The sequence below is a fragment of the Ovis canadensis genome, chromosome 21 (genome assembly GCF_042477335.2).
Source record: "Ovis canadensis isolate MfBH-ARS-UI-01 breed Bighorn chromosome 21, ARS-UI_OviCan_v2, whole genome shotgun sequence".
In the NCBI taxonomy this organism is placed as follows: Eukaryota; Metazoa; Chordata; class Mammalia; order Artiodactyla; family Bovidae; genus Ovis; species Ovis canadensis.
This window is the reverse complement of record NC_091265.1, coordinates 64,326,153-64,348,552: the sequence shown is the minus strand read 5'-3', so window position 1 is coordinate 64,348,552 and position 22,400 is coordinate 64,326,153. Positions and strand designations below refer to the sequence as shown.

The 22,400-nt window shown below is 53.4% G+C and overlaps 1 protein-coding gene and 1 long non-coding RNA gene across 4 annotated transcripts in view; one reads left to right on the top strand and one right to left on the bottom strand.

Moving 5' to 3' along the window:
• Nucleotides 1-304: 304 nt before the first annotated feature.
• On the bottom strand, nt 305-13,240 carry LOC138426574 (uncharacterized). The gene is made up of 2 exons (XR_011251702.1): nt 13,145-13,240; nt 305-1,306 (listed from the first exon to the last, which is right to left on the bottom strand). It is a non-coding gene; the product is annotated as an uncharacterized lncRNA (long non-coding RNA).
• The window catches only part of SHANK2 (SH3 and multiple ankyrin repeat domains 2), a 554,755-nt gene continuing 544,653 nt past the window's right edge, over nt 12,299-22,400 (top strand). For all 3 annotated transcript variants that reach the window (XM_069565267.1, XM_069565270.1, XM_069565265.1), the window contains exon 1: nt 12,299-12,716. The gene's annotated coding sequence lies outside the window, so the exon portion shown is untranslated. The remainder of the gene's footprint in view (nt 12,717-22,400) is intronic.

The window sequence follows — 22,400 nt, the reverse complement described above, 5'->3', positions numbered from 1 at the left end:
GGGTTCCAGGTGGGACAGTATTTCAGCCCCATGTTGTGGCCAGTGGGTAGAACACAGCCTCTCCTTTGCCTTCGCACGACAGGACCCACCTCCCACCGGAGGTGGCATCCGCCCTCCATCATCCCCTAGGGTTCGGCCTGGGGAATCTTAAGCCAGACAAAAGCCAGCTCCATCTTGCTGTTTTAATTTTTTCCAACTGTGCCTTCCACTTAATTTTCTATTTTTTCACAACACACGTGGCAACCAAAACCTGTCACCTTGCAAGCGCTCATTATGGAATCAAAAATAAAACCGAATAAAAGAATTCAGGTATGGAGCCTGTATTCAGTGGTTGTGAAAGGCATCAATGACAAATTGCACAATTAAATAAAACCAAGTGAAAGAATTCAGGTATGGAATCTATATTCAGTGGTTGTGAAAAGCATCAATGGCAAATTCCACGTTTGCCTTTGCGTCTTTTGTCTGTCTTCACATAGGTTCAAAGCTCCTCTTTCTTTCGCATCTCTTATGGCGGCAAAGTACAGTCCTCTCTTGGCCTGTGATGCTCTTAATGTCAGCTCTGCAGCTGTCACGCTAAAAGGCACTCAGGGAACCCGTGGGAAGGAATCATTAAGTGGAAGACACTGGTTATAATTCTCTGTAATGTGCCTTCCGTAATCAAGTTATTACTGGACCAATTAACCTTAATGCCAGGGCCTATTGTGTGAAAAGACTCGTGAAGGGAGCGCGTTAATCATTCGTAATGAAGCAGGCTTGGGAGGATCTCTGGGTGGTCCAAGGGTCGAGCTGAAACCCCTATCTGTTCTTGGAGGGTACTGCCCTCGGAGGGCTAGGAAGTTCATCTGTGTTCCTTGCTCATTCCTCCAGTCGATGCGGGGAGCCCCCTACAGAATCCAAACTGGGCCCATTTCACTTCTACCAGACCCCTTGCAACAGTCAAGGGGGCTCCCCCAGAGGCAGTCCAATGCGTTCCTGCAGGGAGACTGACCAGGCTCCAGAGGGATGTGCCCTGGTGGACCTCACACCTCCAGGAGGCACCAGGCAGACTGTCTTTAGTCCAGCGAATGGCGACATGAACACTTTCCACCAGGGCGGGCACAGCCATGCACTGTCTTTCAGACAGAATCCAGGTTGAAACGGGCCTGCGTGAGGCAGGCGGCCAGCTACACTCGCTGCACACAAGAAGGGAGCACCCGGCATGATTGTCCAGCAGCCGTCGAGAAAGACCACGGCTCCCAGAACGTGAGGCCGTGGCTTCCTGGGGCTGGGAGAACAGAGGGAGCTGCAGTCAACATCCTGAGATAAACTGTAAAGGAAAAGAATATGAAAAGGAGCCCATGTGTGTATAACTGAATCACTCAGCTGTAAGCAGAAATTACACCATTGTCAATCAACTATCGCTTTGTTCAGCCACTGGGTGGGCAGACCCAGTTCTGCTTGGCAGAGACCTTGGCAAGAAGTGTAAGGGGAGATTTTACTACCGTTAAAAAAAGTCATTTACTTAAAACATTTTTTTCTTTTAGTTTTTGGAATTGAAAAAAATTTCACTGAAATATAGTTGACTGCTAAAGCTGAAGCTCCAATCCTTTGGCCACCTGATGCTAAGAGCTGACTCACTGGCAAAGACCCTGATGCTGGGAAAGACTGGGGGCTGGAGGAGGAGGGGTGACAGAGGATGAGATGGTTGGATGGCATCACTGACTCAATGGGCATGAGTTTGAGCAAACTCTGGGAGATAGTGAAGGACAGAGAAGCCTGGCGTGCTGCAGTCCATGGGGTCGAAAAGAGTCGGACACGACTGAGTGGCTGTATTGCTATACAATACGATCTTGCTGTTTACCCACCCTATATAAGGTAGTTTTCTGCATCTGCTAACCTCAACCTCCCACTCCTTCCCTTAATTTTAATTGAAATGTAATTTAGGCGTCCATTCATTTTACTGTTGTTAGCAAACCAAATCTGTGTTCTCAGAATTTTGAAACATGCTTCCTAATCAGTCCTCAACGGTCCTGTATGTTCCATCCCAGATTCTTGAGTTTGAAAGTGGACCCTGAAGGCAATGTCACAGGGACTCTTCACCCGATGTTAAGGAAAGTTCTTTGTGTTGAACCCAAATTACAAGAGTGAGACAAGGCCTAATTCTGTTTCCACCAGCCATCTCATCAGTGACTCGGTGGCGGCCCTAGAGCTTCCTTCCACTTCTAGATCTAATATCTTTAATTCTCTTCAATGGTCTTCATAACGACACCAGCTAGCATTGAAAGAGCTCTGTCTTTGTGGCAGGCTCTGTCTTAGCCACCTCCTGTGCACAATTTCATTTGCCCTCGTAAAATAACACACACTAACACCTACCGTAGTTGACACAAGGGCTGGGGGGCTCAGCAGGCATAAGCGAGCCCTCACCCCAGCCGACCCGCCCACCAGGCGCCTCCTCTCTGAAAGGTGGCTTCTGCTCGCCGTCCCCGAGACTCCTGAAATGTATGCTTCCACTGACCCTTCTTGTCAAATATGTAACAACCACACAATTTCACGCTGTTGATGGGGTGTGGATGGGGTGGCTTGAGGCCCCCAAAGGTGCAGGTCACAATTAGCACCAGCTGCTACTGTCCACAATGCAAATCAGAGAAGTTCTGGAATCAAGGAAGTTTGTGTAGCCCACCTTCCTCCCCACCCCAGCTTCTCCTCCCCAACCCTGCTGCCTCCACGCCCCCCTCCCTGGCTCCTATTTCTCCCCTTCCTTCCCCTTCCGTGACTCCTCCTCTCAAACTCAGGCCTCCCCCATGCTCAGAGGTGCGCCTGGACCACAGAGTTGGGGGATATATTTATATATAACTATATGTTATAAATATTATAATTTATAATATTTATATAATTTATATTAATATAGATTTATCATTTACATAGAAAAATTATAATTTATAATAGTATAATTATAATATTATAATTTATATATATTTATATGTAATACATGAGACGGTGAGACAGTTTCCACCTGAGAGGTACTTTGTGTCTTTCTTGCCTGCCTTGACAAAAATTTGCTGTTCTATTACTCTATCATTTTAATTGTTGTTGAGTTGCTAAGTCATGTCCGACTCTTTGCGACCCCATGGACCGCAGCACGCCACTGTCTTTCATTATCTCCCCGAGTTTGCTCAAACTCATGTCCATTGAGTCAGTGATGCTATCTAACCATCTCACCCTCTGTCGCCCCCTTCTCCTCCTGCCTTCAATCTCTCCCAGCATCAGGGTCTTTGCCAATGAGTCAGCTCTTTGCAACAGGTGGCCAAAGTTTTGGAGCTATAGCTTTAGCATCAGTTCTTCCAATACATATTCAAGGTTGATTTCCTTTAGGATTGACTGGTTTGATTATTTTAATAATTAACAATAATAACAGCAATGCATCAATGCATAAAACAGTGTAAAACAACATAACAAAGACAAGAATGCAGCGATAATGATAGTACGTGATACTAACGCAAATGAAAGTTTGACTCTGTGGCACCCTGTTCTCAGCCCTGTACAGCTCCGCCTTTCCACCTCCCTGGGGAGCATCGGGTCAGCGCTGGAGCAGCGCAGTGGGGTAAGGGCATGTATCTCCTTTCAGGCTCCCTCCAGCCTCCAAGCTTCCGCCGTTTCTCCATTCCCACCTTGAAGGTCAGATTTTGGAAACTGAAAGTGTTGGTCACTGTCGTGTCCAGCTCTTTGCGATCCTGTGGACCGTAGCCCGCCAGGTTCCTCTGTCCATGGGATTCTCCAGGCGAGAATACTAGAGTGGGTTGTCATTCCCTTCGCCAGGGGATCTTCCCGACGCAGGGGTCAAACCTGGGTTTCCTGCATTGCAGGCAGGTTCTTTCCTGTCTGAGCCATTATAACCCATGTTTTTGGAGGACTTTGACAATCTAAGAAATGAGGTCTCAGAGCCCACCACGGAGCAGTGTTCCCCAGAGGAGAGGCTCCCCTGGAAGGTGTGAGATGATTCTTGGGGTGCCCAGACTCCCTGGTTGCCCCTGACACCCAGTCACAAGCAAGGCAGTGGCCCAGGCTTGTCTGGCACAGTGGGTTGCTGCGGTGGGGGCCTGCCCTGAGCGGGGGGTGGTGTGGTTTCCAGTCCCCTGGGCAGCAGACCAGCAGGAGGAACTCAGACCCCTCAGCTGGGACCCTGGGGCTCCCCTGACTCCAGCCTGTGAGCCCCGGACATGGGCCCCAGTCGGAGGCCCCCACACCCAGCCCCTCCCAAGCAGGTAAGATGGGGGTCGAGTAGCTGGCATCTTGTTTTCCTAAAGCTCTGCAGATCCTACGCACGCCATCCTGTGTGCACGCCGCAGTCCAGAGACAGAAAGTCCAATCACGCTAATAAAATGGTTCCATATCCTGCTTCCCTTGTCCTAAGGGTGGACCCTGGGAGGAATTAGAACATCCCGACCCTCCAGTCCAGGCTGTCAGCGGAGACGGCATCCATCTCTCGCGCCGAAAGTCAAATAATTCACCGCTGACATTTTCTTTTGACTTTTACGTTACCTCTTCCCTCTAGAATTAATTTCTTTGACTCTGACCCGGGAAGGGCGGAGGGAGAAGGCTTTGTTACAAGCGGGAAATCTACCAAGTGACTCCGGTTACTGCCCAGGCAGTGGTAGCAGGCCAGAGTCTTTGCTGAAGCCATCACTCACTTATCTGAAATGAAAATGTTTTACTCTTTTAAATACTATTGCCTTCAGAGTACTGGATGCCTGGAAGTGATCTATCAGCTCTGCACGCTTGTGAAACTTCAGCTGTCATGGGATTTGCTTTCCGGACACCAGAACCCCAACGGGGCAGTCATTAGGAACACTTTCAGGATGGAGTGTTTCGGGACTCCCACCCGCCTGGAGTCCCTGACCCAAGGTGGCCTGTCCTCTTTGTCGGGGCATGTCCCCCCTCCGTGATGGATCGGGATTCGGACATGTTCATGCTGAAATGGGTGTAGGGGAGCCCTGTCACCTACAGCACCTCAAACACTGGTCCCTCGTAACAGCTCCGTCACGGTTCTTACATTAAATGACTTCAGAGACCGGGTGGTAGGAGAGGTCACCCAGAGGTCGTGGGCTAGTCCCAGGCAGTTGGCTGTCCCTTACCCATCCCGTGTCCCTGAATGTGTCCTCTGCCCACCTGGGCCTGCAGTGGGAGCCACATTCAAGGGCGCGGCCTTGAGAGATGAGAGTGGTGTTGAGACCACTGGCCAGTGCACGTGACTGAGCCCTGAGCTCCATACAAACCTCAGGATTCGGCAGGTGGTCATGAAGACACACGGGTTTCGCGTACACATCTGTATGTAAGTTTCCTGCTGATGCCGCCTGCCTGTCCAGAGCGGCTGCCTCTTCCTTTTGTCTCTCCTGGCCCTCCGTGTAGGGGGCCAGAGTGTGAACCAAACCCTAGCCACAAACTCCAAGCCCCCCTCCCCGAAACCATGAAGGGTGCCCTGGGGACAGGAAACGCCATGCACCCCCAGGATTTCTAGTCCAGGGAGGGACCTAGCGTCTGTTTGCCATCAAGGTTCTCTGAAGGGAAAGGCCTGAGAGCCAGGCTCTGGAGGAGATGGGGACAGAGGCTTAGGTCTCTGAGAACCTCACGAGGCGCTGAGAGCTGACCCAGGAGGTCTGGGAGCCTACTGGAGTTACAGCAGGGGAGCAATCCCATCAACCCTCGGGAGGTGGGGAGGTGCAGGGCTGGAGGAGGCTCAGAGACAGCAGCAGTGATGGAGGGCAGGCTTCGGGCACCTGCTGAGCTGGGGGGCACACTGCATGCAGGGCAGGTGAAGGAGAATGTGAGGGACTTGGAGATGTGAGGGGCTGGGGTGGGGGACCAGGGCTCCCCAGGGCCTCCAGGTCTGCTGCCTGGAGCGCTAAGCCTGCTACCAACATCCATACAGTAACATTTTCCATTTCTGTTGGGTAAATTCGTGCTGTTCAATCACTAAGTTGTGTCAGACACTTGCGACCCCATGGACTGCAGCACACCAGGCTTCCCTGTCCTTCACTGTCTCCCAGGGTTTGCTCAAATTCGTATCCACTGAGTCGGTGATGCCATCCAACCTGTCATCCTCTTCTCTTCCTGCCTTCAATCTTTCCCAGCGTCAGGGTCTTTTCAAATGAGTCAGTTCTTCTCAATCAGGTGGCCTGGGTATTGGAGCTTCAGCTTCAGCATCAGTCCTTCCAATGAATATTCAGGACTGATTTCCTTTAGGAGTGACTGGTTTGAGCTCCTTGCTGTCCAGGGGACTCTTAAGACTTCTCCAGCACCACAGTTCGAAAGCATCAGTTCTTTGGCGTTCAGCCTTCTTTATGGTCCAACTCTCACATCCATTCATGACCACTGGGAAAACCACAGCTTCGACTATATGGACCTGGATCGAATGTATTAAGTATACGTTTAATTTCAGGAGGAGTTGCCCAACTATTGTCCAAAACGCTTGTCTGCTTTTACGTAGCCATCAGCGAAGTGTGAAAGTTCCAGCCATTCCGTGTCTTCAGCACTATTTTCTTTTTATTCACTGTAACAGGTGTGTAGTTTAAATCTGTCTTTCTGTAATGATTAATGAGATTGAGCATTGTTCCATGGGCTCACTTGCCCTCTGAATATCCTATTTGGTGAACACGTTGTCTTCATCTTTTGCCCATGTTTTCCTTAGGCAGCCTGTTTGATTATTTCTGAGATTTTCAAGCTCTTGTTTCAAGTATTCCGGATCCAAATCCTTGGCACCTCTGTGACTTCCAGGACTTTTCTCCCAGTCTATGTCTTGCTTTTCATTCTCTTTATAGCATGTTTTTTTCAAAGAGCAAAATTTAAACCTTTGATGAAGTCCAGCGTATCCCTTTTCTTTTCTTTTATGGAGCATGCTATTGTTGCTGTAAGTAAAAACCCTTTGCCTAATTCAAGACAGAAGAGACTTTCTCCTAGCTTTTCCTCTAAAAGTTGTTTAGTTTTATCTTGTATATTGAACTCTGTTCAATTTTGAGGTCATTTTTATAAGGTGTGAGGTTCACTTTCCCCCCTAGATGGATGTTCAATTATTTCAGCACTATTTGTTGAAAAGACCTGTCCTTTTCTGTCATTTATCCATTTTTCAATGAGTGTTTTTAAAGATTTCAATTCCTTTCTAAACAGACATTTAGTCTGTAAAGAATCTGCGTTTATAGTCTGTAGACAGGATGGGAAACGTGGCCGTGTATGTTTGTGCTTGTGTTCGACTCTTTGCGACCCCTGGACGGCAGCCCACCAGGCTCCTCTGTCCATGGAATTCTCCAGGCAAGAACACTGGAGTGGGTTGCCATTTCCTTTTCCAGAGGATCTTCCCGACCTGGGGACTGAATCCGGGCCTCTTGTACCTCCTGCAATGGCAGGCGGGTTCCTTACCACTGATGCCCCCGGGAAGCCAGGAGACAAGGCTAAGTCCACCCAGTTAGTAACTGTGGAGTTTGGTCTGGTTTAACAGTCCCTGTTCTTAACCACAACCCTGTACCTGCCCTTTATATATTCTAGTTTTTTTTTCCATTCTCTTCGGACAATTTTTCGTTTTCCACCCTCTGAGTCTCACAAAATTCTCATTATATTTGTCTTGGTACTATTTTTCCCTTTAGTTCTGTTGATTCCAAGAATGTCATTGGTTTCTATTTCCAACTGCTTATTGTTCATAAACAGAAAAGTTACACGTTACCTATCATCCCCTTACTAACCTCTTTCATGAGCCTTCAGGTTATTTCCTTAGATTTTTCATCTAGAAAATCATAGCACCTCCCCAGAGGGTAAGTTTCCCTCCCTTTTCAAATAGGTATATTTGTTATTTCATTCCCTTATCCCATTGCATTGGCTAGCACTCCTAGAGAAATACTAAGTGCTGGTCATGTTAGCAAGCTTGCATATCTAATTCCTGAATCAAATGAAAGTGATTCAGTGTTTAACACTGAACGTCACCCTGGCTTTAGCTGGATATTCAAAACAGGACAATATCAAAGCAGTCTCAAACAATTCATTTTTGTTTAGTAAGAAGTTTTGTTTGATCAGACGTATCTCCTAATTGGTTTCCTTAGAGTGAAACCTTCCAGCCATATGGGGATAAACCTCACTTGGCTATACCGTGTTGTTTCTTCAGAACCCTGCTGTATTCCACCTGTAGATAATTTAAAAGGTTTTGCATGAGTTGCGGGCTTGCAGAGCAAACCCCAAGAACCTCTGAGCTGGTTACAGGGGGACCTTCTGACAGGCTTCATTTCCCAGTAACAGCCTCCGGCAGCTCCTGCTATCGTGCGTGGGGCGGGTTCCCTCCCTCCTTCAAGGGACCTTCCCCGGCCTCAGGTCACGCTGCCTCCAGGCTGATCTCAACTGTCCCTTTGGGCTTCATCTTCAGGGACACAGGATCACAGACAGCGTTCGCTCTATCTGGGGTTTCCTCAGAAAGCTTTGTCTGGGAGGACTCAGATGAGAGATGCTGTATTTGACAGTAGGCACCTGGAGTCAGTAGTGAGGGGATCAAGACAGGGAGACACAGAAGAAACCCCCAGATAAAGGGGTTTTGTTGAGGTCTCTGCCATAAGCATGGGAGGCCCCAACAGCACCTCTTAGAGGCCTCAGCGTCCCCCGCAGGACTGGTCACTCTCCAGGGAAGGCAGAGACTCTCCACCTCCAACCTCCCAGGATGCTTCGGGGAAGGCTGAGCACTGCCCCCTCCACCCCGGGGGCTGTAACTCCTGCAAGCTTCAGGCTGCACCGGGCCCGCTGGAGGCCCTGCAAATGTGCTACAGCGGAAAGCAGGAAGACGCGGGCCTGGAGGAAAGCCTTCATCCCCTTGCCCGTGGCTCCCCCATCCTCCAGTCCAGCAGGAGAAGCTTCTGACCAGCCTCTCTCACCACAGATTCCAAGAGGAGCCAACTCCCCCTGGGTGCCTGCCACGTGAGCAGCCCCGACTCTCTGTTCAGACATCAGTCCCAGGAGGCTTTTCAAAACAAGTCCATGGAAAATAACTTCGTGGAAAATTAAAGGAGAGTAATGAAACTCCTAGTTGAGATACAGAGGGTTGCATAGGAGTCATGTTGGCGGGGAGTTAAGGGATGTGCAAGATCTGAGTATATTCTCATAGCATCAGGTTGTGGGACCCGGCTAGAAACTGTCACGAAATTACAAAGAAATGGACGAGTGGTCCAATATTTGATGTGGGGGGAACATGAGGGAAGTAGAGCTCTTGTTATTGTGGAAAATACAGGGGAAAAATTTGCAGAAGTGTGGGAGTCTGGCAAGGATGGGGGAATGGGGAAGACTTGCTGGCTGGAGCATCTGCCTTTACCCGGCTCTGACTTCGTCTTCTCCGGTAAGTCCCATAACTTCTTGCCCCCTAGTTTAAGCTGGAGGGCTCAGCTAGTTCCTTCTCACCTGGGCAGCCTGAGACCTCTTCTCTGAAGAAGGATGCTGGCCTGCAACATCCCAAAGCCAGGAACTTCTCCAAGCGAGGGACAGACCAGGCCTGCCGCTGAATGCAATGAGCATCTGGGTTAATCAAAGCCACAAAATATTTATAATGTTTTTCCCCGGACAGAGGAACTGGGTGATTTCGCATCTCTTCACGGTACGATGCCCCAGTTCCTAGTTCTCTGTAAAGCAGTTACTCTTTCTGGGAAATCCTGGCCTGCCTCGTGCTCAGGGGTACAACACAGAAATACATCGACTGATAGCCAGATGCTTCATGTTTTACAGGGAAAAAAGAAATGCTCAGAGGTGGAAAAGGTCACATCTTCCATCGCACATCATCAGACTTGTTGGGGGTGGGGGTGGGGTCCAGGAAAAGGCAGCTTCCAGAAACTAAAACAGGCAGTCCTGACAGCAAGAAGAAAAAGAACAACTTCTCTTTTCCTACCCTGAGATGGAGCTAAGGCGCTCTGAGACGTGACCACCCTGGATCCACCAGGAAGAAGACCGCTTCCATCCGGGATGTCTGGGGGGCAAACTACTGGCAGGCCCTGGCTCTCCAGGGCTGAGGGCGCCCCTACGTGTTCTTGGGGTACTGAGGAGTGAGGAAAGCACCACTGCATGGGTTTTGGACTCCCAGTCTTCTCACAAGAGAAGCTTGGAAGGACATTGTCTCATCCGTGCAGGGCTGAACTGGATACTGAAATGGACTCAGAGAAACTGGGACGAAAGCAGGGTACTGTCCTTAAAATGCCAAAAGATGCGGCTCGCACAGAGCCCTGTTGTCAAGCAACGAACAGATCAGAGGGACTGGAGGGGGATGGCTGACAGGTGTCCAGTGGGGTGGACAGGCTGGTGGAGGCCTGGGCCCCCAGGGAAGTGTTTCTTAAACACAGACGGGTTCTGGCATTGGCCCCCTTTGTGATAACAGCCACTTCTTCCGCCGTCTGCAGGGTGGTTCTGGAAATCCGGGCAGGAATTTGATTGGGGGGAGTGATATGGTAGGGACTTGGGTTATAGTTGTAGGGCAAAAATGCCATTTAAAAATTTAGTTTATGTTGAGGGGTTTCCCAGGTGGTGCTAGTGGTAAAGAACTCGCCCACCAGTGCAGGAGACTTAAGAGACACAGGTTTGATCCCTAGGTCTGGAAGATCCCTTTGAGTAGGAAATGGCAACCCACTCTAGTATTTTGCCTGGGAAATCCCATTGGCAGAGGAGCTTGGCGGGCTACAGTCCATGGGGCCTGCGGAGAGTCAGACACCACCGAGCACCTGAGCACGCACATGGCTGATTAAGTTGTGTTCGTTTCAGGTGTGCGTGAAAGCGATACAGTTCTACACACACACGGATCTAGACTTTTTCAGATTCTTTCTCCATATAGTTATTACAGAATACTTAGAGTTCCCTGTGCTGCACAGTAGGTCCTTGTTGGTTATTTTAAATACAGTAGTGGCAAACACCAGTAACATGTTTTATTTGGGATGGGGGGGGCGATGGGTGGAAGAAAGCCCTCTCCCCACCCCCTCACTCCCTGTAAGCCACTTCCCAGAAGACCCACCACCTAGGAACCCAGAGAACAGGAGAAGGTTCTGCCGACCAACCGCCCCCCACCCCACAACAATCCCCTGCTTCCAGGCAGAAGACACTCCTCTGGCAGGATCCTGCCAGGCCTTCATTCTTCCCGTTTGAAGGATCATTATTATTGGATTGATTGCCTCCTTTATTCATTCAGCAAATATTTTATTAGATCTCATGCTTAAGTGAGCAGAGGAGAGAAAGGAGTTTGCATCCGGCAGCTGCCCTAAAGGACTTCCAGTATTTTGCCGCCATGTGTCCTGAACTATCAGGCCCTAAACACAACTTTTTTAAACAATCTAAGTGCTTTTAAAGACTTCTTTGAAATGTGGGACAATTATGCAAGCAGGGAAAAAAAAAGATATCTAGAGCAAATATTTAACTTTGCCTTTGGTATGTTGAAGTCACTGGCCCATGCAGATCTCTCAGGCATGTCCTATAAAATTGACTTAAAAAAAAATATATATATATATATACATGCACACGTATATATTCTTCGCGGGGAGACGTGGACTGCGGCTTTGTACAGGGGAAGGCTTGCTGAACGTCACAGCCCGGCCGCTGGTGTTTGCCAACCACTCACCCCCCCTCCCCCGAAACGTGCACACTTTGGCTGGCGGAAGTGCTTTCGCTTGGCAGAATACTGGCAATCTCAGGACTCAGAAGCCTCCCTAGCGTTCTCAGAGACAGGTGGGGTGACCAGTGGATTATCAGGGTCTTGAGAAAAGTTTTGAGCCGGTGGCTCCGACCCCCAGGTTGGGAGGAGTAAAGCCACCTTCCCAGCTCGGAGCCGGGGGCTGCGGGGCAGGGGCTTAGGACATCCGCCTTGGGGTTTTGGCAAACCTAGCGCTGCCGGGGTCCTGGATAATAACAGGATTCCCCGGAGGGTGCCCGCTGTGAGCCGCGGGCTTTAATTCCCCCACCCGGGATGGCTGGGAGGGCCGCCGGCCGAGACGCGGGTCGGCCCGCCGGGCGCGGAGGCGCCCATCCAGGCGGCCGGCGGCGCGCTGCCCAGGCACAAACTTTGCCTCTGCCCCGCAAACCCTCCGAGGTGCGAGCGGCTCTGCATTTCCGAGCCCTGTAAACAGAAAACGCTCCTGGGCCGGAGCCGGCCGCACAGAAGGAACCGGGCTTTACAGAATCCAGGGACGTTCAGGTCCGCTGGGTTTCACCGGTCGGGGGGGCGGCGAGCCACGCAGCCCGGGGCGGGGCGGGGCGGCGGGCGGAGGCGGCCCCGGGCGCCCGCCGGCCCCCGGTTGCTACAACAGACCCCGCACGCCGCGGCCGAGTCGCCACCGCGGGCTGCAGCTGGACAGGGCCAGGTGGGGAGGGGGCGACCGGCCTCCGCGGGGGCGAGGAGGCCCCGGCGAGGGGCGCACGCGAGTCCCGGGCCGCGCGCGTCCTTTGGCGCCAAGAGGACCCCTCCCCCACCCTCGCTGGCCCCGACCGCTGGCGGCCGGCCGGGGGAAGGGCTGCCCCGCCGCCCCCGCCCGGAGCCCCCGGCCCGGCTGCCGCGCGGGGCGGGGCCGCGGCGTCCCCCTCGCCCCCCACCCGGACACCTGAGCGGCGGCGGCCGCGGCTCCCGCGCTCCGGCCAGCCGGGGCTCGGCGTAGCTCCGGAGCCCGCGGCCGAGCCCGGAGAGCGCAGACGCCCGCCCTTCCCTGGGGGCTCCGACCCGCCCGGACTCCCGGAGCCGCGCCCCGAGCCAGGTGAGGCGGAGGCGGCGGGGGTGGGGTGGGGGCGTCGCGGGGCGCTGCGGCTGCGGGGTGGAGGTGGCACCGTGTGTGGCCGGGAAGGCCAGTGGCTGGTCCCTTGGAAGCCCGGCCGTGCGGATCAGCTGCCCTGTGGGTGCTTCTGGCTTCCAGGAGCACCAACCGCTGGGTAAGCGCGCTCCTGGACTCGCAGAGGCTGAGGGTGGGGGGTTGGGAAAGGGTCCTTCGAGTCCTGGTGGGACTCACTTCTCTGTAGAGACATCCCCACCCAGCCGCCCCCACAGTTTCGTTCGGGACTAGGGGTCGATTTAAACTGCTTTGGAAGCGGCGTGGGGCAGAGCGCAGGAGCACCCTCTTCGTCCCCCGCGGCCCTGAATCCCCTTCACCTCTAGCGCCTCCCCTTGGGACACCGCAGATGGACCTACCTCCACCTCTTGCCCGGGGTCTCCTTGCCCTAGGTCGCCGCCCACTGGCGCGGGTACCTGGGCCCGCATGCCCAGCAGTGGAACTGGCACGGGGCCGCCAGAGGGCGCGCGGGGGGCGGGGACCCGTGCCGCGGTCGCAAGGTCCCCGGAGACCCTGCGTCGGCTACCCCGGCCCCGCACCGGCTCCCAGAGCCCCCATCCAGGTGCGCGCGGCTGGAGCAGCGGGCTCGGCGGGGCCGGGGCCGGCGCACCTGGCGCAGGCCCGGGAGTCGTGGATGGACCCCTGGGTCCCTGGGGTTGAGCAGAGCCCCCGCCAGATGCCCGGCCTCTGCCCGCCGCGCGCCCCAGCCGGGTTGGGGGGCCCGACTGAGGCAGGTGAGTGGCCCCCCTTGCTCCGCCGCCGCCGCCCGTGAATTATGCAGGAGACTGGCACCGGCGCGCTCGAGTTGCTCAAGTTTCCCTGGCAACTTTCGCCCGGGCATCCCTCCCGGGCTGCTGGGCAGCTCCGCCCGCGCAGCGCCGTGGCCCTGGCGCCTCCGCAAGGTGTCCGGGGCGCGGGGGGCGCCTGGAGGCTGCGACCGCGCACTCGCCGCCTGAGCTGGGGCCGCTGGATTGTGCGAGCAGGTATGATCCCGGTGGAGGGCCGCGCCGCCTCTGATCGGAGGGTGGGGGGCCGAGGTGGACTTGGCCCCCCGTGTTGGGAAGGTGCCGGGGACGGGGTGGACCTCGCCGCCGGAATTCGGAGGGTGCTGGACCGCGGCGCGCCTCCTCCCGCGCGTAGGTGCCCCCACACGGCACGGGATGGGAGGGTGGGCGCGTTGGCGAGGTCAGTGTTTCCGTGGGGCTGGGGGTGTCCGAAGGGGGCGAGGCCGCTGCTGGTGACAATGGGCTTTCCAGGCGGAGCTTTTAAGGCGACCCTGGGCGGCTGGATCTGAGAAGTCGCTTGGGCCGCCAGATGGGAGCTCAGCCCGGGGTATCTGGGGGCCCCGGTGGGCGGCAGCTATGGGCACGGTCCCAGGAGTCCTCAGACGTCTTCCGAAAATAAAGCGGTTCCCGTGTGGAAGTTCGAGATAGTAAATTGGATAGTTTCATGACCTCTTTTTGTTTGAAACTCAAGTTCCAACGTTAATGAGGTCAACCCGCTAATTAAATTAAGCTCCAAGAAGCAGGTAATTTGGGAAGTCGTCCGCGGAGGGATGGCCGTTCGGTCTCTGCCTGGGACTTGCCCACCCCAGCCTGTGGGTGCTGGGTCCGGCCTCCATGCCAGTGTCGTGCTGGGCGCGGTCAGGAGCCCTCGGTGACCACCTGTTCCACGCCTGGGGGCTTCGGGATGTCCTGAAGAGCCCCCGGAGGTGGCTGCTTTTGGAGACCCGAGTTTTCAAACTACTTGTGCGAGATAACAAGGGTGCTATTTGATAAGAAGGTTAAACGTCTGTGTGCCTGGAACTTTGTACAAATGGGGAAGGTCAACGTGGCTGTTCAGTCTCTGGTGTGTGTGTGTGTGTGTGTGTGCGAGTGTGTGTCTGTGTGTGTCCATGTGTGTCTGTGTGCGTGTGCGTGTCTGTGTGTGTGCGTGTCTGTGTGTGTCTGTGTCTGTGTGTGTGCGTGTGTGTGTGCGTGTGTGTCTGTGTGTGCGTGTGTGTCTGTGTGTGTGTGCGTGTCTGTGTGTGTCTGTGTGGGTGCGTGTGTCTCTGTGTGTGCGTGTGTGTCTGTGTGTGTGCGTGTGTGTCTGTGTGTGTGTGCGTGTCTGTGTGCATGTCTCTGTGTGTGTCTGTGTGTCTGTGTCTGTGTGTCTGTGTGTGTGCGTGTGTGTCTGTGTGTGTCTGTGTGCATGTGCATGTCTGTGTGTGTGCGCGCGTGTCTGTGTGTGTGCGTGTGTGTGTGTCTGTGTGTCTGTATGTGTGTGTGTGTGTGTGTGTCGCTTAGTCATGTCTGACTCTTTGCGACCCCATGGCTATAGCCCTCTCCTGGGGATTCATGTCCCATTGAGTCGGTGATGATATCTAACCATCTCATCCTCTGCCGCTGCCTTGCCCTAAGGGGGATTTATAAGTGGTAGGGTGGACCTTTGCCCAGGAAGTCACAGTATCCTTAAGGAGGCCAGAGGACCTGTCTTAATAAGAATTAGGCCGCTTTGCAAGTGGCGGATGTAAAACTCCTGGGGCGCAGGCTTCTCCTGGAAGCCGGTTCCATTATTGTGCTGGGGAATTTCTGCTTTTCCAAGAAGAAAGAATTGAGTGGAAAGCTGGTGCTTCTTTGGGCTCCTTTGGAAGAGGCTGTAATTTTTCTGGAATCAAAAGGAGTCCTTGAGGAATAAAGTGATTTTGCCTATAAAGGTGCTTCCCTGTGGGCACTGTTGACAGCACTTGGCTGTTCCGAACGAATTCGATCCCTTTGGGGGGTGGGGGAGGGGAGGGAGTCTTTCTGCCTCCTGGCTCCCAACACAATTGCTTTAGAAAGCCCTATTCATGTGCAGGTGTGTTTCCCAGGGGTTTTCCCTCTTTAGTTTTTCCGAAGTGCTTGGGGCTGAGGGCACAGCCCCCTTGCTGGCATCTAGGGGTCACCTCGGGCAGGCGGTTTGATCCAGGCCTCTGGGGGACCCCTATGTAGGAGAAGCCCTGGGTCAGGTGTGAGGCATGCCACCAGGAAGAGGAGGAAGGCGTTCCAAGGTGGCGCTGCCTTTTGTATTTCATCAGTCATGGGGAAAAGGAGGGAAGAAAAAGCTTGAAATAAGAAAAAGGTGCGGGGAGTGAACCAGTGTGCAGGAAAACAGTAGTCACACTGATTTTTATAGAAAAATAATTCTTTATCTTACGTCCTCTATTTCCAAATGGTGGAGTCCTGGTGTCTTTGTCACCTCGGGTGAGTGCAGGAGGCTTTCCCAGAGTGGGGCTCAGTTTGGGAGGTGCTGAGGGGATTGTGGGGCGCCTTCACTGTGGATCTCAGCCCCTGGTTGCTGAACTCAGCTCCCCAGGTTTACAGCTTCTGCCTAGTAAATCCAAGGCCCAGCTTGGCGACAGGCTTTCAGACCTGGAGTCGGTAGTTGCTCCTGGAGTCAGGGGTGGGGGAGTGTGTGGCTGGAAAAGCCTGGAGAACAGGGTACAAGCACAGCCTCCCTGCGCCTCACACTGTCCCAAGCCCCAGGGAGGGGACTTTTAGGATCTTCCAAGTCACCCCCGGGGCCAGTTTATTGAATCCTCTGCTTTGCGGGAAGGACTAGATTGAGGAGGAAATCACCCCAAACAAAGGCCCGATCGTTTTTGTCTTGGAAGCCCCCTCGCTCTCACCTGGGACTGACTGGGTGAAGGGCTCAGAGCCAGGCCAGGGAACCCTTGTGACCTGGCCTTGACCTGCCCACCCGAATAAGGGACTGGGCATTCATTCAGAGGTGATCTAGGTTACACTGGATTTTCTCTGTGTCTTGCAAACATAAGCCCATCAAATAGTCATCTAGGTGCCCAGAGCTGGGCGCAGGGGGCCGCCCCGGTGGTCCCAGGATGGAGGGGAGATGTGAGGCGTCAGACGGTGCTGGTGGCACAGGAGCTGTGAAGCAGGTGGCCGTCGGGTGCTGTAGGCACAGAGAGCGTCCCCAGCCCAGTCTGGGAAACGAAGAAACCTAAGAACACCTGGCTGAGGCCTGGGGTGTCAGATCATGGCTGTGATGCCCTGGGAGCTATCAGGAATGTTCTGGTTCTTGCCCTGGCCACTGTTAAGTTTCTCCCCTTCTGCCCAGCATGGCGCTGTACCTGCAGATGACCTCATCCAAGTTTCCTGAAACTCCAGGAAGAGCAGGACTTCCCGGTGGTCCAGTAGATAAGGCTCTGCCCTGCATTGAAGGGGGTGCGGGGTCAGTCCTTGGTCGGGGAGCTAAGATCTCGCATGCCTCAGGGCCAAAAATCCGAAACATAAAACAGAAACAATGCTATTGTTCAGTCGCTGAGTCGTGTCCCACCCCGTGGACCGAAGCATGCCAGGCTTCCCTGTCCTGCGCTGTCTCCCAGAGTCTGCCCAAACTCATGTCCTTCGAGATGGCCATCCAACCATCTCATCCTCTGTCGCCCCCTTCTCCTCCTGCCCTCAATCTTGCCCAGCCTCAGGGTCTTTTCCAATGAGCTGGCTCTTCCCATCAGGTGGCCTAAGTATTAGAACTCCAGCTTTAGCATTGTAACCAATTCAATAAAGTTTTAAAAAAATGGTCCACATAAAAAAAAAAACAAAAAAACCAAAACGCCCTCTATAAAGAGATTGGTGCAATTGGTTATTCCCATTTTACAGATCAGGAGCCTGAAGCCCAGAGGAGTGAAGCCACTTGCCCCAGACCACACAGCAAGGGAATATGGGAGCTGGGGTTGCACCAGGCAGCCTGGAAGAGCCCAGCCCTGAGTCCCCACACCGCACACATCACCCAGCAGGAAAACTCCTCCTGTTATAAGTTTATTTCTCTTGTCACCATGGTGTGAGAAAAACTATAGCCAGCAAGTGAAAACCAGAGTTTCTGATCACACTTCCTGATGTGATAGACCTTTTCTTTTTTTCTTTAAAGGCAGATGCAAGAAATGCTTTGAAGGGGCTCAAAATGTTACTGTCACTGGCTCCCGTGGTCATCCTGAAGTGGGTCTCTGGGCGTTGAGGGTGTATTCAGCACAGGCCTGGCCCCCACTGAAGGGGAGGTCTTGGTGGAAGGCAAGGGGAGCCTGTGTCCCCACCGGGCAGACCTGAGCCGGCCCGGGACTCAGGGCCTGTGCGCTGGGTCAGAGCTGTCGGATGTGGCCCGGGATGGGCCAGCTGAGGCTCCCGTCACCTCCTGGGGGGTAGTGGCAGAAGCCAGTGCCGGGAGGGGCGGGACAGGGCTTGACAACAGTCCTGGGGAGGTTTCCAGAGTGCTTTCTTTGATCCGGGGCTGAATGGAGCCACAGGCTCCAGAGGTCAAAGCTGCCGAGTGCCTCCGTCCCTTCCTTCCTCTCCTCCCACCTCTCTCCCTGCCCCTTCCTACCATCCATCCTTCCTCCCCCCAACTTTCTTTCCTTTTTTCTTGTCTTTTGTCTTAGGCATATAGTCATCTTTATTGTGATTCATGAGTCCGTTAGAAGCCGACACACACAGATCCCTTCATTAAGCCATCGAGATTGTCAAGGGCTTCTGCTTTGCACTCATTGAGAATCCACGCTTTCCTTGAGAATGGGGCGGGGCTGGGGGAAAGGCCAACATCCGAGTGTCCCTGTGACGCGTCCCTGCCCCGTCGGGGGCATGAAAGGGTCTCAGGGCCTCCCAGGTCGCCGCGTTACGATGTCGTCACACACCTGCCCACACTCAGGTGTCTTCTGGAATTCCTCACCAGCGGGCACCTGGAGATAGAACATTCTGTTTCTCTGCTGGCTCTTGCTGGGCAAGTCCAGGGTTATTTGTTGTACCCAAACTTAACGCCGTTGAATTGTCCAGACTTAGCTTCCAGAAAGAATGTGTTACTCACTTTTGCCAACTCTCCCTGCCAAATAAAGGGTCCCAGAGCATTAAGTGTTTTTTGTTTTTGAAGAATTTTTGATGTGGACCATTTTGAAGTCTTTATTGAATGTGATGCTCTCTTTTATGTGTGTTGGTGTTTTGGCCAAGAGGCATGTGGGATCTTAGCTTCCCAACCAGAAATCTAACTCGCACCCACCGTACTGGAAGGCGAAGTCTTAGCCCCTGGACCACCAGGGAAGTGCCCCCACTGCATTTTCAAGTCAGCTTCTAAAGTTGTGCTTCGTAGGTTTGAATATCTGCCAGGGGTCTGGAGCTTGGCCTGGGGAGTGAACACTGACATTTGGAAAGGGACTGTTCCTAACGGTAACCGTATCCGACTTCCCTGGTGGCTCAGGCGGTTAGGCGTCTGTCTACAGTGCGGGAGACCTGGGTTCGATCCCTGGGTCGGGAAGATCCCCTGGAGAAGGAAATGGCAATCCACTCCAGTGCTACTGCCTGGGAAATCCCATGGACAGAGGACTTCACTCTCACTGCAGCCTAAAGTGTGACTTGATAACCACCTTGTCTTGACAGGTAACTGAGGGCCTATAGGGGATGTTCTTTGCTCCTCTTCTTTCCTGGCTTTATACCCCCTGCTTCCCTGAGGCGTTTTACCCTGATGTCATTGACTTTTATCTTTGTTGTTCATTCGCTAACTTGTGTCCAACTCTCTGCAACCCCATGGACTGCAGCACGCCAGGCTTCCCTGTCCTTCACTGTTCCCCAGAGTTTGCTCATATTCATGTCCATTGAGTAAAGGATGCTATCTGACTATCTCATCCTATGCAACTCTCTTCTCCTTTTGCCTTCAATCTTTCCCAGCATCAGGATCTTTTCCAGTGAGTCGGCTCTTTGCATGAGGTGGCCAAAGTATTGGAGCTTCAGCTTCAGCATCCATCCTTCCAATGAATAGTCAAGGTTGACTTCCTTTAGGACTGACTGGTTTGATCTCCCGTTGTCCAAGGGACTCCCAAGTGTCCTCTCTAGCTTATGGGTCTTTATGCTTATCGGTCTCTTATTAACTGATGAAGCATAGTTTTCTGCAAGGAAAATATCCATACATTGACTTTAAAATTCTCCTGTGACCTCAAGCTGCTAAGTATTAAAAAAAAAAAAATCCTCTTTGGATTGAGAAAGCCCCGCGATCAAGCAGTGTAAGTACATTACAGATTTTTAGAAATGGAAAATATTCCTGGAAATGCCTCTTAGCTATCAGGAGGTGGGTGTTTCAGGTGTTTGAATTAAAGCCTTTGTTTTGGGGTTCGGGAGTCTTCTCCCTGCAAGATTCAGAGAGGGCTGGAAGGCTTGTGGAAGATAAAAGATGGGAGGGGCTGCTGGGGAAATGGGGGTGTCCAGGCCCTTCTGTGACAGAGTGATTTCAGGGAAGACTGATTCTCTTTAGACTGGGCCCCTTGAAAAGTGTTCCACTTTGGAGCCCCCGCGGTGGGGGAGAGGAGAGTGGGTAAGATTCAGCCCAGCCCTCCCAGTTCTGGCAGGTGGTTCGCCGCTGTGGACAGGGTGTCTTGCCCCAAACTGTGCTCACTCAGGGCTCCTCCCAGGGCTGCGCAGGAGAGAGAGGCAAGGCCTGTTGTGCTGGCCAGGTGGGGAGCGGCTCCCCCCGGGACCCTTCCTGGGGCTCTCAGGGGCCTGTGGCATGGCTTGGGCCTGGTGAAGGGCAGGACCGAGCCGTGGGACCGTGGCTCTTCAGACTGGGTCCCAGGAGGGGCCCAGGAAGAGGGTCACACCTGCTGGGGCCTGGCTTAGAGGAGGGAAATGAGCCCTGGAATCTTCCTGGAAATTCTGGGCCCCCTGCCCCGCGGAGGAGGCAGGCTGGGTGAGTGGTGGAAGGGTGCTTCTGCCCGCTTGACTGCGCCCCTCAAAGCCCAGGGCACAGCGGCTCATTTCTCAGGATTTTCTTGATCCCCGCCCCCATCACCCTGGACGGGGGTCTGGCAAGCTGTCGTGTTGGCCTGTGCTGCGTGGGGGACCCGTCACCAGGCAGGCAGGCCGCCAGGAAAGGACCAGCTCTTGCTTCTCTGTTGCCCAGGGTTGGGAGGGCACCGGTTCAGAGTAGCCCCTGTCACATGGCTGGATGGCATCAGTGGGTCCAGACTTCCCTCCCACGGGGGTGTCCAGCTCCCAGGCAGGCCTCTGGCCCGCTCTTTCTTGGCCTCACCCTGAGGGTTCAGACCCGGGGACAGTCTGGCCACTCCCTGCCACCCGCCTCCAAGATGCTGGGTCATGGCAGGTGGCACGTGGGTTTACACCCACCTGGACGACCGCTGGGGTGTTCACAAAGCTGGCGCCCGGGGAAGGGGGTGGGGCAAACCTTCAGCTGTGGTTAAATGGTTTTGTGTCCAGGTGAAGCTGGGGTGGAATTCCTGAAGACGGCTGTGGTGAGCCTGGCGTGTGTGGTTAATGATTCTCCACACACGGGGTGGTAATTGGCACGCCCTGGGTTTGCAAGGGTGTCAAGGCTTCTTGGCTTTCCTGCAGGAAAATGGTCCAAAACTGCGTGGGGGGCCGCCTGGTGTGGGTGTGTCCTGATTCTTCGGGGTCCTTCTGGGTGTGTCCCAGGCCGGTGAGTGATGGCAGGGGTGTCTGGATTCTGCTGTCTCTCCATCAGCCTGTTTCTGATGAGGGTCTTTGGGCTGAGGGGGCAGACACCCACTCAGATCAGGGTCGGGGGTGTATCGGGGGTCCAGGCTGTTGCTGTCACTGCAGGGCCAGACGGGCTCCCAGAGTGGTCTTTCCCTCTGTCTCTCTTTCTCGGTGGCCCATCTTGATGACTTTACGTCGTGAAAATCAGGGATATATAGGTACCTGTGGCTGATTCACGTTGAGGTTTGACAGAAAACAGCAAAATTCTGCAAAGCAACTATCCTTCAATAAAAGCATAAATTGAAAAAAATCAGGGTGACAGCGAGCATGTGGACCCGCAGGGCTCTGCGCGTGGACGCTCCCTGTCCATGATGCGGTCCCGGGAGTGGGCACTTGTTTTCTTGCGCCCACTCTCTGGGGGAGTAAACCGAGGCCGAGGGAGCCAGCCTGGCTGCCGTCCACCCCACGGTGCAGAATTAGGGACCCTCCCTTCCCTCGACTCTACACATGGGCATCACCAGATGGTCAGTACTGGAATCAGATTGATAGTATTCTTTGTAGCCGAAGATGGAGAAGCTCTATACGGTCAGCAAAAACAAGGCCTGGAGCTGTCTGTGGCTCAGATCATCAGCTCTTTATTGCAAAGTTCAGGCTCCAGTTGAAAAAAGTGAAGAAAACCACTAGGCCATTCAGCTGTGATCTAAATCAAATTCCTTATGATTATACAGTGCAGGTGACGGATAGATTCAAGGGACTAGATCTGGTAGACAGAGTGCCTGAAGAACTGTGGATAGAGGTTTGTAACACTGTACAGGACGTGATGACCAAAACCATCCCCAAGAAAAGGAAATGCAAGAAGGTAAAGTGGTTGTCTGAGGAGGTCTTCAAATAGCTAAGAAAAGAAGAGCAGTGAAAACGCAAAGGAGAAAGGGAAAGGTATGCCCAAGTGAATGGAGAGTTCCAGAGAATAGCAAGGAGAGAGAAGAAAGCCTTCTCAAGTGACCAGTGCAAAGAAATAGAGGAAAGCAATAGAATGGGGGAAGACTAGAGATTTCTTTAAGGAAACTGGAGACACCAAGGGAACATTTCATGCAAAGATGGGCACAATAAAGGACAGAAATGGTATGGACCTAACAGAAGCAGAAGATATTAA